Raw genomic sequence first — 15,111 nt, 5'->3', positions numbered from 1 at the left:
AGGGCCGACTGGTATTTCAGAAACCAGAATGGGTGCTCAGGGTGAACAGATTTCAGAGGAGCTTCTCAACTCAGAGCCTACCATGACAAAGGAAGAGGAATTAGCCGCTGAAAACTTGATGAATAGCACCGCCTACTGACAGATACAGTGCCAGAGATGAGCTCCTCAGGTCAAAAGCACTCAACCTGTGACTGAGCAAGAGCTGCTTACTCACACTGGAATTCACCATAACGATGGGATTTGCTGATGTGCATAATTCAAAATGAGAATAAACATCTGTAAAACCTACTTTTATGGGAATATTAAACATACAAAGTATAACTCTTGGAAGTCATCAAAAATAAAATGAAAGAAATAAAGGTTGGTATCCTAGGCATTAGTGAGTGGCATTGGACTGGCGTTGGCCATTTTGAATCAGGAAATCGTACAGCTTACTATGCTAAAAATGACAGATTCAAGAGAAATTGTGCCACATTCATCATCAAAGACAACATTTCGAGATTTATCTTGAAAGTGAAACACCAACCACTAAAGCTCAGCTCAACCCAAATTACTGCCATTAGGTTGCATAGCATCGCCCCCTGTAGGTTGCTGAGACGATTGCTATCACTCTTTCCAGCAGTAGCACGCAAGGGCTTTCTCCCAGGTAGTGGCTGGTGCTTGTGAATGGCTGATCTCATGGTCCGCAGTCCGATGTGTAAACACTTTGTCACCAGGGTTCCTATCCACTAAAGCAAGTGATAAGGAAACTCAAGGATTCTCCCAACCGACCAGTCTCAGATTTATCAAACATGCAATCAAGATGCATTGATCATGATTGATTGTGAGATTTTGAAAGTTGGAAACAAAGAGGAGGAGGAAATACAGCACTTGTGGTAGAAACGAAGCTGGAGATGATATGATCAGATTATGGACGTTTAAGGATTTCTCTATGGAAAAGACCGCCTTTGCAGCAAAATAGACAAGTGTGAACAGGGTCCTCCACATGCACATGGAAGATACAGGAATCAAATTGCTTAAATCAATTGTAAGAGATAACGGAGAAGCCCAAGATTACCAGACAAAGTTAGGCCAAGAGCTGGGTGTGAAAGAGATCATCATTTATTCACAGATTAAATACAGCGTTAAATGGAGGAAATTTAAAATAATTCCACAAGAGTCAAAGTACAGTCTTCGGTAGGTCCCACCTGAAATTTGAGAAGGCCTCGAGAATAGACTTGACTCACTCGGATCCTTATCACTGAGGATTTGATGCGCTGTACAGAGGGGCCTCCAGAGCGTCACACACAAAGAAAGCACAAAGTCATAAAAAAAAAAACACAAGGAAGAAAAGTTCAAAGTGAATGTCAGAAGGGACTCTGACACTTTCTCTTTAGCATAGAAGAGTGAAAACAAAAGGGTTAAGTGATGAAAAGCTGAACAGAAAAGTCAAAGGGCAGCTCAAGAAGAAATAGTGAAGTTTTATAATGAAATGCGCACCTAAAGTAAGAGAGTCAAAAAAGAACACATTTAGTTTATCTAAATCTGAAATAACTAAGGGAAACCCCAAGCCTCTGGTTATTTTATTGAAGGATTTCATGGGCAAAGTATTGAAATATAAAAAGGATCAAAAGATGGTGAAAGAGATACAGGAGTCACGATACCAAAGATTATTGAATGATGTTCAATCATTTCCAGAGTTAGAATATGAGGAAAAACCAAAGGCACTTACAAAAAAGGTCCTGACTGTTATGAATGCATTAGTGAAAAATAAGGCTTAGGCATTAATGAAATGTCTGTTGAATTGTTCCGATAAGCAAATGAAGCACTTAAAGCAGCCCCTCTTGTATACCAAGAAATCTGGAACACAGTGTTTTAGCTAACTGACTAGAAGAAATCCATATCCAAAAAAAGTAATACTCAAAATATATGTGGTGATACCCCACAAAAAACAGAACTTTTTTCCAATATAAGTAATTAATTTTTTTAAAACCAGCTTAACACCTTCAAAATACACTCCATTCCACTTAATACATTTATCAAATCTTTAATTCTTTCTTTGGAAACATTTTTCACACTCATCTGTTTGGAGGGCTGATAGCACTTCCCTCATTTTTTTCTTCACCTTTTCTCAGTCATCAAATCGCTGCCTTTTCTTTTTGTTTGTTTGTTTATAGTATAATTTAAAATCATTTTACCGGGGACTCTTATAGCATCTTGATCCATCAAGTGTATCAAGCATATTTGTGCACATGTTTCCATCATCATTTTCTAACCATTTACTTCCTATTTGAGCCCTTGGTATCAGGGGTTCAGAGGAGAAGACTCAAACCCATATGTAGAGAAGAGGACAAACCCTCACACAAGCAGAACAAGGAAGGGACGAGCCAACCAGGGCAGGGCGCAGCATAGCATTGATGAAACACACAGCATTCCTCTGGTTCTTTGATGCTTCCTCACCTCCCACTAAATTATTACCCCAGTCCTACCTTTCAGCTCTGGCTGGACCGGAGCATGTACACCGGTACAGATAAGAGTTTTCAACACACAAAATCCAGGTCAGATAAACCCCTCAGGAACAGAATTGGAAGTACAGGAGGGTAAAGAGAAGGTGGGGGGTGCTTGCTGAAGACAAAGCAGGTGCATAAGCAAATGAGGTAAAGAAATCTGATGGTGCTCAGCTATCAAAAGATATAGCACCTGGGGTCTCAAAGGCTTGAAGATAAACAAGTGGCCATCTATCTGAGCAGCAACAAAGCCCATCTGGAAAAAACACACCAGACTGTGTGATCATGAGATGTTGATGGGATCAGGCATCAGGCATGAAAAAACCAGAACAAAAAAGTCATAAGATTGTGAATGTGAGGTAGTGCAGATTGGGGACTCAAGGCCCATCTGTAGGCAATCAGACATCCCCTTACAGAAGGGTTGTGGGGAGGATATGAGACTGTCAGGGTGCAGTATAGCACCAATGAAACACACAACTTTCCTCTAGTTTTGTAATGCTTCCTCCCCTCTCCCTACTATCATGACTCCAATTCTACCTTACAAATCCGGCTAGATGGGAGCATGTACATGCATACAGATAAGAGCTGGAAACACAGGGAATCCTGGACAGATAAACCTATCAGAACCAATATTGAGAGTAAGGGTAAGGTTCAGGTTGGGAGGAGGGGGAATGAGAAAGGAGGAACTGATCACAATGATCTACATAAAGACCCTCCCAGGGGGATGGACAACAGAAAAGTGGGTGAAGGCGGACATCGGTTAGTGTAAGACATGAAAACATAATAATAATTTATAAAACATAATAATTTATAAAATTATAAATTATAAATATAATAATTTATAAATTATCAATATTTCATAAGGGAGAGAATGTGGGGGACAGAGGAGAAAATAAGAAGCTGATACCAAAGACTCAAATAGAAAGAAAATGTTTTGAAAACGATGGCAACAATTGTACAAGTGTGCTTCATACAATGGATGGGTATATGGATTGTGATAACAGTTGTATGAGCCCCTAATAAAATGATTATAAATAAATAAGTAAAGAAATAAATAAAGTTAAAAAAAGAATGTCAGGGAGGAGGGAAGGAAGGGGGAACCAATCTCGCAGTGATTGACACATAACACCCCTATCCCCTAGGAGGATGAACAACAGAAACGAGGGTGAAGGAGATAGCAATGGGTGGAAGATATGAAGACAAGAATAATTTCTAATTTATGAAGGGTCATAGGGAGGGAGAGGCAGGGAAAAATACTGCAGTCCTTTCACATCCTTTTGCATTCACAGAAACAAAAAGTAATCGAAAAGAAGAGCAATCGGGTGAGTCAGGTGCATGGGGGGGGGGGGGGCAGCAAGAGATGCAGGCTGTTTTTGGCCAAAACCTGGCTCCCTGAGATGGCTGCGTGAGCAGATGCATTGTCATGGTGGCAAAATAGTCCCTCATTTGCTAAAAATCAGGCCATTTTTATCACACACTGTTATGAAATCTTTTCAGAACCTCTAAATAGGAAGCTTGATTAACAATTTTACCTGGTGGAGCAAACTCCTAAGTCACTAGGAGTCTACATTTTTGTCCATTCAGGAGGTTGACAGATGTCCGCAAAGAGGTTTGTCATCAGTCAATATGTCTCCTTTTCTGAAATGAGAAAACTGTCAGCACACTTGAGTTTTTCCCATAGTGCTGCCCTTATAAGCTGTGTTCAACATCATGACAGTTTCTGCAGCCTTTTTCCCAAGCAGGAAATAAAATTTCACAGCTGCATGCTGTTCTTTTAAATAGGCCATTACAAAAAATAAGGTTCAAGCAAAACTTTTTAAAGAAAAAATTCACTGTGACCAGAGAGACCTTACCAGGGGATGATGCTACTGGGTCCACTAACTCAGAGCGAGTTGCTGGATGCTCACCTAGCGGGAAGAATGCATGCTACCAGTTCCATTGTACTCAGCACAGTTCCCGGTTTCTATGGATACCCCCTCGTAGGATCGTATTATTGATATAACTTGGAAGTAAAATTTTGCTGAAGATGATTAACTAATAATTACAGCAATATATTGACAGATTGTTGTCAGAAATTGGAGCTAGATTCAGAAGATTATGTGGAATGGGGAATATTATTGCTCACGTGAGACGGATCTTGGCTAGAAGCCGGGAATACTAGAAGGACGATGCAAAGACGTCAGCAATGTGAATCATAACAGACTAAGGATAACTTTGAGAAGACTTGGAATTTCATTGTTCTCTGTACTACCTGAACATCGATCAAGAGGAAGCTGTTCTTATAGAACAAGGGTTTAAAGCATAATTTAAATCAGGAAAGATCTTGTTTTTTGATACATAAGACAAAGTCTTGCCAACCTCTCTTCTAAGAAGCATTCTAGGTATACTTCTAACATGACAGATTAGTTTGTTCTTCTGGTGGTCTGTGATGACTTCAATATTCTTCACTAATACTATAATCCAGTGCATTAGTTTTTCTTACATCTGTTTATTCCTTGTCCAACTTTCACCTGCATATGAAACTATCATGGCTTGTGTCAGTTCAACTTTAATCTTCCAAGTGGCATCTTTGCTCTGTAACACTATAAATAGGTCTGTGATGCAAATTTGCATAATGAAATGGATCATGTTATTTTTGACTGCTACTTCTATTAGCATTGACTTTGGATCCAAGCAAAAATGAAATCCCCGACACCTTAGATCTTTCTCTTACTGAGTTGTGCCTGACCTCAGCCATAGTATTTTCGATCATGTCATAAGCATGTGAAAGTTGGACAATGAATAAGGGAAACCAAAGAAGAATTGATGCATATCAATTGTGGTGTTAGCAAAAAATATGGAAAGTACCATGAACTGCCAAATTTGTTTTTGGAAAAGTACAGTCTACATGCTCCTTAGAAGTGATGCTTTGGATGTGCTCTTAGGAGAAACTCGTGTATGAAAAAGTACATTATAATTGGCCAAAAAAGAGGAAGCTCCTGGCTTTACCCAGCGACTGCAATAATGGACTCAAACATGAAATAAATTATGAGCATGGTGCAGGACTACACTGTGTTTCATTGTGCTCTACGTTAGGTCTCTGTGAGTCAGAGCTTACTCGATGGCACCTAAATACACCAATCCTTCGCCAAGCCAGACAGGCAGTTTAGAACTACAGAGAGCATTAACCCACATACCTGACATGACGGTCTTGGAAACAACAGCAAACTGCCACTAAATGTCCAGATATTATTATTACAGAGATCCAAAACGTTATCAAATATAAGGGTGGCAAAACCAGAAAGGCCCTCAATGAGCTGGATTCACCCAGTGGCTGAAACAAAGAGCTCAATTTTAAAAACAGTTTTGCGGATGGCACTGGAGCAGGCAATGTTGAGTCGCTTGTATATAGAGTCTTCATGAGTGGGAACCAACTTTACGGCACCTAGCAACAACATGCTGAATCTGATGGGCCCATATTTTTCTCCCTTATGACATTTTTATTCCTAATTCTAATCTTATTTACTTTAAGACATAAATCTTCCAAAGTTATCCACTTCTGCAAGGACAAATATTTTTTGTTGTCTCAGGACCAAATATATTCATTAAAAAATCATTTTATTGGGGTCTCTTATGGCTCTTATCTCCATCCATTGTATCCAGCATATTTGGACATATGTTGTCATCATCATTTTCAAAACTTTTTCTTTCTACTTCAGCCTTGGTATCAGCTTTTTCTCCTCCACCCAAAGCCCCATGAAGCCTTGATAATTTATAATGTTTTTTTTTTCAGTCTTACACTGACCACTTTCTCCCTTCACCCACTTTTAAGTTGTTTGTCCCCTTAGGAGGGGCTATATGTCCATTATTGTGATCAGTTTCCTTTTTCTCCCCCCATCTTCTCCTAACCCTCCTGATATTGCTACTCTCATTATTGATCCTGAGGGATTTATCTGTCCTGGATTCCCTGTATTGCAAGCTCTTATATGTACCAGTGTACATGTTCTGGTCTAGCTGGATTTGTAAGGTAGAATTGGGGTCATGATAGTGGGGAGGGGGAAAAAGCATTAAAGAACTAGAGGAAAGTTGTATGTTTCATCAGTGCTATTCTGAACCCTGACTGGCTCATCTCTTCCTTGTGACCCTTCTGTGAGGGTTGGCCAATTGTCTACAGATCGATTTTGGGTCTCTACTCTGCCCTCCCCTTCATTCACATTGATAAAATTTTTTGTTGATGCTTGATGCCTGATCCCATAAACACCTCATGATCACACAGGCTGATGTGATTCTTCAATATAGGCTTTGTTGCTTCTCAGCTAATTGTCATTTGTTTATCTTCAGTCCTTTAAGACCCCAGATGCTATATCTTTTGATAGCTGGGCACCATCAGCTTTCTTCACCACATTTGCTTATGTACCCATTTTGTCTTCAGCAATCCTGTCAGGAAAGGTGAGCATTACAGAATGCTGGGCTATTAGAACAAAGTGTTCTTGGGTTGAGGAAGTGGAGTACTTGAGTAGAGGTCCAATGTCTGTCTGCTCCCTTTATACTTAACATACGTGTATATGTACATAGGTCTATTTCCATGTCATTATATAAAATATATTTACATATGTAAATGCCTGTATTTAGACCTCTATAAATGCCCTTTGCCTCCTAGTTATTTCTTCTCTTTTCTTTTACTTTCCTCTTATCCCACTCTCATGTTTGGTCATCATTTGGTTTTCAGTAATTCCTCTTGATACGTTGCCTTGGATCAAGCCCCACCAGGCAACCTAGGCCCTACTCACCATAGGTTTTAGATCACTTGCTGTTCCCTTGTCCCTGGGTTTGTTGACACCCTCCTTCCTTTCCCTGGCCTCCCCTTCTCCCATATCCCCTGGGAGTGTTAGTTCCATTGTGTTCTCCTTCAGAGCATTTATCCCGCCTATCTTATTTAGCTAGACATGGAAAAACAGTGATAAGCGTAAAACCAAACCAAAAAGATAACAAAACTCAAAGCAACAACAACAAAAAAGAAAAGGCTATAAATAGTTCCAGGTCTGTTTGTTGACCTCAAGAGGATTTCGGTTGAGTCTGATGGGGTGCCACGCCCTGGCCCCAAAGTCTAGTTTTGGTATTCCTCACGGCCTTCATTGCTTTGCTCCCTTTGCTGCTCCATTGCTCACCCTTAGTGTTTTGACCATGTGGTGGCGTCAGATCGGGTACAGTTCCCACCTGTGTCTCCAGTGTTGTCCCCTGTAGCTCTATGGGTCAGTGAGAGACGCCATGTCTCATGGTGGGATGGCCCTGATATTTTCATCAAATATTTTCATCAGCTCATTTTAATGCCTCTCTTCATTGACATTGCTGATAGCTAAAGTCATGATGTTGCTGGTATATAAATAATTTTCTATGAGTAAAAAACATCATCTTATCCCCCCCCTCAAAAATAGAACCTAATAATAATTTAATTTTTCATGTTTGAATTTATATTGATCTATTTTAAAGCACACCAAAGTCAAATTGCCTCTAGTTTTCTAAAATAGAAAGTTTCTACTTCATGTCTAATGGTGGTTTATTTCTTCTAGACATAGAAATAAGTAATTTTTCTTGTTTTGGTTGATATAAGAAGAATCCAGGGAAATTAGGCAAATTTTGCTGTTGCAAACAAGCTAAAGTTAAAATGTAAAAACAGAACTAATTAAAAACCTAACCAACTGTCATCTAGTCCATTCCAGTGCATGGTGACAGTGACATGGTTTCTGAGGCGCTATGGTTGTAGGAGGGCAGAGAGCCTCGGCCGTTCCCTCGGGGCAGCCTATGGTTCATAGTCCACTGCTTACCCTGTAGAACCACCGGGGCTCCTCGGTGTTGCCTGTGGAGTGCCAAGTACTTACTCATCGCCACTGTGCATTTTTACTCATCAATCTTAGGTGTTGGCAGGGGAGATACTGTGATCAGGAAGGTGCTTTTCCAGGGGAAAGCTTATACATTGCATGCCGGATGCGCTGACCCCTGTGATTTCCCCAAATGTGGGAAACCTGACTGCATAATTTGTGGTGGTGGGGGACGCATCCGCGCTCTCCCGCTGTGAATATATATATAAATCTTAGGCATATCTTTTTCCTGTGAAGGTTGGCTTTCTTCACCTTTACCCATATATTGGAACTTCAGATTTAATCCAATTTAGCTTATTCTCCATATAGAAAAACTTACGGAATTTAAATAGTGAAAATCCCACATTGTCTTGCTGTGGTAGTTCTGCCAAGATTATGCCTGCTTGTTTTGATATAAAAGTGTCGACTGTTTCTTTCTGTTTATAACCTGCCATTGTTATGAGTTTGCGTCATGTTAAATGACTTGTTACTTGTTACTTTGTTTCCCTGGATGATACTTTTGAACTTGAAACTCTCCAGAGACAAACATTGAAAACACTGAGAAACCTGAGATGAAAGCTGTCTATATGTTTTCTGACAGGTGATTGTGAGGAATGTTTACTTTACTGACTGACTTCCAGATGTTGCCAAGCCCAGAGTTGTTACCGGCTCCCCATTACACTTTGGCAGATACAAGAGTCCAAGTTGAGGTTATGATTGCCATCTCTCTGGAGAAGCAAGTAAACAAGTCATCTATTTTTCAACGAAATTAGTGAAGAAGCTAATTTATTTCCTTGAGAAGAACTGAAGGTAGTTTCATGAAATTTTAATCTGAGTGTTTGATTCTTTGTGAACTCTGCGAAGTTAGAGTAAACGAAAGAAACTTAGAGAAAACCGTATCTGTGCAATCATTTCCAGTAACCTGCGAATACAAGGGGAAAGTAAAAGGCATTTCTACTTGAGTCCCGGTTCATATACACATGGATTTACTCTAAATAAAACATGTTTGAACATGTCTTTGTGATCAGTGAATGAACACAGACAAATCCTCTTAGTATATACTTGCCATAGTTTCATGAAGGTACTATTGAAAAAATAAAAATTTTAAAGGCCCAATCACAAGGTAACTTCTGAGGGGATCTGCTGGAGCAGGTAAGGGCAAGGCACAGAGCTCAGCTCAGATGATTCTGGTGCACGGTTGTTGGATTTAAAGAGATCTGCAATGGAGAGTTTCTCAGAAAGAACAGGATGATCACAGGAATGCAAGACGAAGACGTCTGAAGAAAACTCAAAACTACATTGAAGTGAAAACGACCCAAAAAGTTGCTCTGGGGAATTTCGGGAACAACTCTGCTCACCTACCCTCCGTGTTCTGGTCATTTCACTGGGAACCTTCCATGCCCGATCTGGCCTCTTCAGATTTCTTGGTATTACCCAAACTCAGCATGAAAAGGAAAACACAGTTGGAATCCCTTGGGGACACCAAAACTACATTTTTGATAGGGCGTGCATCGCAGTGTGCAGGAATCTTCAGAAGTGCTGAGCAGGAAGGAAACACGGCCTTAAGAAGCACATGGACCTAGAAAGTGGAAGGTTTGGTTGGTTTGTTTGTTTCATAAGGGTTTCTATGATTTTTGTAGACTTATTTGGCCCTCATGTAGTGAAATAATCCTCTTAGCTTCTAGAAAATCAGGTATGTCATGTGTGAAATCAGGTATGTCATGTGTGAGTGATTCCAACAATGACAGTTAAAAAGTTTATTCAATATCAAGTGCGTGCCCTGGGCAAGTTGTTTTACTTCTTCCTTGCCTGTTATGTACACGAGTAATAAAATGATGTGCGGTTCTCAGTTGGTCCATTTCTTTTGTGGCTTAATTGCAGTGATTGGGGCATTAGTTATGCTGGCGTTCCCTTTCATTACATATTGTACTTATCCGGGATATCCTAGGGTGGCAAATTTAGTTTGATAGCACAGTGAAGTTTGAGGTGCATGCCTGTGTTCAGTATTGTTCTTGAACTCTGCGATGTCCTATCGGTGTAAATAATCCCATCCACCTCCTGTGTGAGCCCATCCTTGAAGATCTCCTCATATGGATGCTTAATGAAAAATATACGACGCCTTTGTCCTTGTCAGCGGTGTCAGCACATGTGAGATATTCAGCACAAGTGCGAAATAAAGCTTCTGCTCTAAGAGGGGCCTGGGGACATTTTGTTTGGATGAGTAAACAATGTGTGCATCCTGGTGTCATGGAAAAAAGGACTCTCCTGAGTTCATAGGAAGGACATTGCTATTGATGGGTGACCCTGTGTAAGACAGCCGATCTTCAGAGAGTGTTCTGGGCTATTCTGTCTCCAGGCCTTTCTGATTTGGAATTATTTTTTCAGGTTCGAACTGCCGGCTAATCACAAACCACCTGTGTCATGCAGGCTCCTGTGCACGGGGAAAGAGTGCTTAAAAGACTGTTTAAATCTCCCTGCCTTGAATTTATTTGTTTTTCCGCAAATTTATCACCCACCTTCCAATAGATGTACTAAATTCAACCTATTTGTTACAATCAAGAGGTTTTTATCATTAGACCAGCAAGCCATCGACTTTTACAAATTACCTTATGAATCTGGTAGTACTATAATGTACTAATTTTAATGTTGGAATAGAAAAAATGTCACAGGAGCACATACTTGGTTTTGAAAAATATATTTTGATAATTTTGAATTTTCTTCAAAAATTGAGATAAAATATTTTTGGATACTTAATTCTGTACATATGAACTCTTTTGAATCTAAAGGCTGATATAATAGAGTAAAATAATTTAAAAGGTAATCAGATAATGAACTAAATAAGAAAATGATTCAGTTTAGTATACGTTGGGATAACTATTAAAATTTAGAGATGTATTTTTTTACCTTTATACAATGGAATCTTGACATGCCACACTAGTTTTTGTCTATTATCTAAGTATGTACGCATTTGTATAAGTAATTGGTGATTTTTAGGGAGTGAGTACCTTTGCACCAAGTTTTTGGATCATAGGCAACCAGAGATAGGATTGATAAGAATGAAGATTGCAGAATACTTCATTGTGCTCATGCGGAACCTAGTCATGGCTCAAAAGGAAGGGAGAGGGATGGTGCTGGGGTGAAAGGGGGATGATGTCAAGGAGTCTATGTAGGAGAAGAATGTTGAGAAACTGATCGTGGTAGCAAATGTACAATTCTACTTGAAGTGATTGAGCTGTAGAATAATATGCTGTATGTATTTAATCCCAAGTCATAAAAAAGGCAGCTGCTTGAATAGAACAATGGAATATTTCATGGTTCAAAGCCCCGAAAGGGCCACGTCCTTTCACAGTACTTATTTAATCTGTGTGCTGGGTAAGTGATCAGAGAAGAGAGACTACATGAAGAAGAATGTTGCATCAGGAATGGTGGAAGGTTTATTAACCATCTTTGATAAGTGAGTGATATAACCTTGCTTGCTGAAAGTGAGGAAGACTGAAGCGCTCACTGATGAAGATCAAGGATTACAGCCTTGTTCAGAAAAAGGAGTCTGACTTAATGTCAAGAAAACAAAAATCCTCACAACTGGGCCCATAGGTAACATCAGGATAAATAGAGAAAAGATGGAAGTTGTTAAGAATTTTATCTTGCTTAGATCTAAAATCAATGTTTATTGAAGCAGCAGTCAAGAAATCAAAGAACCGATTGCATCGGGAACATCTGTTACATGAGAGTTCTTAAAAGTGTTGTGCCTGACCTAAGCCATGATTTTTCAGTTGCTTCATATACCTGAGAAGGCTGGACTTTGAATAAGGAATGCACTTGAATTCTGGAGCTGGCGAAGAATATTGAAAGTACAATGGATTGCCAAGTGAGTAACGCATCTGTCTCATAAGAAGTACAGCCAGAATTCTCATAGAAGCAAGGATGGTGAGACCTCGTCTTCGGTGCTTTAGACATGTTATCAGGAAAGAAAAGTCCCTGGAAGAGGACAACATTCCTGATATGCTAGAGGGACAGCAAAAAAAAAAAAAGAAAGAAAGAAAGAAAAAGACTCGACGAGACTGGTTGACCCGGTGACTGTAACAATGGGTTGAAACCTAACAATCGTGATGATCATGCTGGTTGAGCGACGAGTCTTTCTGTTGTACCAATGTGCCCATTAGTCCGACCGGCTTGATGGGACCTCACAGCAACCTTTTGTTCCTAAAACAAATCTTTATCAGTTATGATGAAAAAGGATTTCAGGACAACAACTATATTGGTAGGAAATTGGGTGTTTGGTTGAATGAAGAATTGGGGGAAAATCTGTTAGTTTGGAAATGGGTACAGCAAGAATTTACATAAAGCAATTTGATGTTTGCAGGTTTAGTGGTGAACATACTCTTACATCCAGGCAGATTAAAGTTGAGATCTTGGATGCAAAAGGAGAATATAGTTTTATTCAATTTACCTTTTGAAGAACAGTATATATTTGGTGAAAATCTCCAACTCATAATGTTGTCATGGTGAAGGGATATTTTCTCATTTTCAAGAATCAGTGTTTTAGCCATGTTATTTTTTTGCCCATTCAAGGCAGTTTCTCTTTAATTCTCAATAGACTCTGAGTTCCACCAACCACATATTCATTATATCCCACTTTCCTTAAGTTTAAGACTATCACAGTTTTCTGGCTTCTTGTTATGTAAGGGAAAATGTTCACATAAAAACAAACAAACAAACTTACCTCCCTGTTTGGATTGTCTATGATGCTTCTTCAACATATTTATGTGTATAATTTTCCTTTCAATATTCAAAAACATAGTATTTCTAGTCATTTCAATGTGGCTTGCACACTTGAATCTCAGTATATTCTTGAGCAAAAATGTCATGCATATTATTACTTTTTAACTTCTGAATTTATTTATATATATTCAAATAAATTATTCTAAAATCCTATTGAATAATAATAACAATTGCTTACTGCTTTTCAAATGTTGGTAGAAGTTTAGAAATATGAGAGCAAGACTCTAGCTATTTTAAAACTATTTCAAGGCTTCTTTTGTCCTGGTTACTAAGCTTGAAACGGACATGTTTTTGGTTGGGATGACTGTACTTTCTACATTTCCTGTTGATAACAGTATAAACAGTTCAAACAGAAATTCAAGACTGGGGTTGGAAAACACAGGAGCCTGGCCTTACACAGAAATAGAACACACGACATTCAAACGATCAGATTCAACTTTGTCATAACTTTGAGAAACAAAGGTTTACAGCAATTAAGACAACACGGAATTAACAAAAAATAGCAACTTAAAAATGAAAGGGATGTTTTGTGACATTTTGTTTGACCTTGACACACCCTTCTCCAACACTCCCTGGTTCAACTATTGTTGAATTCAGTAGCTCACATTCCCTGCGTGGTACTCTGATCCCTCTTTTTGTAGAAATAGACCTTATTTTCATGGAATTCTAGTTTTCAATGAATAGTATTCAAAATGCCGTGCTTTAAGCAAGAATACTCTGAAGCATGCAAAAAGACAAGGAAATGTGAGTTATCTCTTAGTGTCATTGTGTGAATTCCAACTCATAGAGACCCTATCCTACAGAGTAGACTTGGCCCTTTGAGTTCTGAGGCTATAAGTTTTATTTTTTTAATTTTTTTTTATTTTAACAATTTATTGGGGCTCATACAATTCTTTTCACAGTTCATACATATACATACATCAATTGTATAAAGCACATCTGTACAGTCTTTGCCCTAATCATTTTTTTCTCTTTTCTTCTTTTACATATTATTAGGGACTCATACAACTCTTACCACAATCCATACATATACATACATCAATTGTATAAAGCACATCCATACATTCCCTGCCCCAATCATTCTCAAGGCATTTGCTCTCCACTTAAGCCCCTTGCATCAGGTCCTTTTTTTCCCCCCCTCCCTCCCTAGTCCCCCCTCCCTCATATGCCCTTGGTAATTTATACATCGTTATTTTGTCATATCTTGCCCTATCCGGAGTCTCCCTTCCCCCCTTCTCTGCTGTCCCTCTCCCAGGGAAGAGGTCACATGTGGATCCTTGTAATCAGTTCCCCCTTTCCAACCCACTCACCCTCCACTCTCCCAGCATCGTCCCTCACACCCTTGGTCCTGAAGGTATCATCCACCCTGGATTCCCTGTACCTTCAACCCTCATATGCACCAGTGTACAGCCTCTGTCCTATCCAGCCCTGCAAGGTAGAATTCGGATCATGGTAGTTGGGGGGAGGAAGCATCCAGGATCTGGGGGAAAGCTGTGTTCTTCATCGATACTACCTCACACCCTAATTAACCCATCTCCTCTCCTAAACCCCTCTATGAGGGGATCTCCATTGGTCGACACTTGGGCCTTGGGTCTCCACTCTGCACTTCCCCCTTCATTTAATATGATATATATATATATATACATATATACATATACACATACATACACACACTTATATCTTTTTTTTGGTTTGTTTTTGCATGATGCCTTATACCTGGTCCCTTTGGCACCTCGTGATCGCACTGGCCGGTGTGCTTCTTCCATGTGGGCTTATTTGCTTCTGAGCTAGATGGCCGCTTGTTCACCTTCAAGCCTTTAAGACCCCAGACTGGAGGCTATAAGTTTTTATAGAGGAGAAAACCTCATCGTGTGAAATGGCTGGTAGTTTCAGACTGCTGACCTGAGGTGAGCAGCCCAGTGCCACTGTAACTCATTACGTCACCAGGACTTCTTTTGTGGTAGTCATACATAGAATAAATTAATAGTATTTGTTCCTAAGGAGCT

The 15,111-nt window shown here is 39.5% G+C and overlaps 1 protein-coding gene and 1 non-coding gene across 4 annotated transcripts in view; both read left to right on the top strand.

Moving 5' to 3' along the window:
- LOC142461501 (thyrotropin-releasing hormone-degrading ectoenzyme-like) overlaps positions 1 to 15,111 on the top strand; it is a 294,642-nt gene that overhangs the window by 22,142 nt on the left and 257,389 nt on the right. The window lies entirely within an intron of this gene.
- LOC142461838 (U1 spliceosomal RNA) lies at positions 8,373 to 8,537 on the top strand. Its single transcript, XR_012787022.1, has one exon. It is a non-coding gene; the product is annotated as a U1 spliceosomal RNA (small nuclear RNA).

The sequence above is a fragment of the Tenrec ecaudatus genome, chromosome 11, assembly GCF_050624435.1.
Source record: "Tenrec ecaudatus isolate mTenEca1 chromosome 11, mTenEca1.hap1, whole genome shotgun sequence".
Classification (NCBI taxonomy): Eukaryota; Metazoa; Chordata; class Mammalia; order Afrosoricida; family Tenrecidae; genus Tenrec; species Tenrec ecaudatus.
Note: the sequence above shows the minus strand (reverse complement) of the source record. Positions and strands in the feature narration are given on the sequence as shown.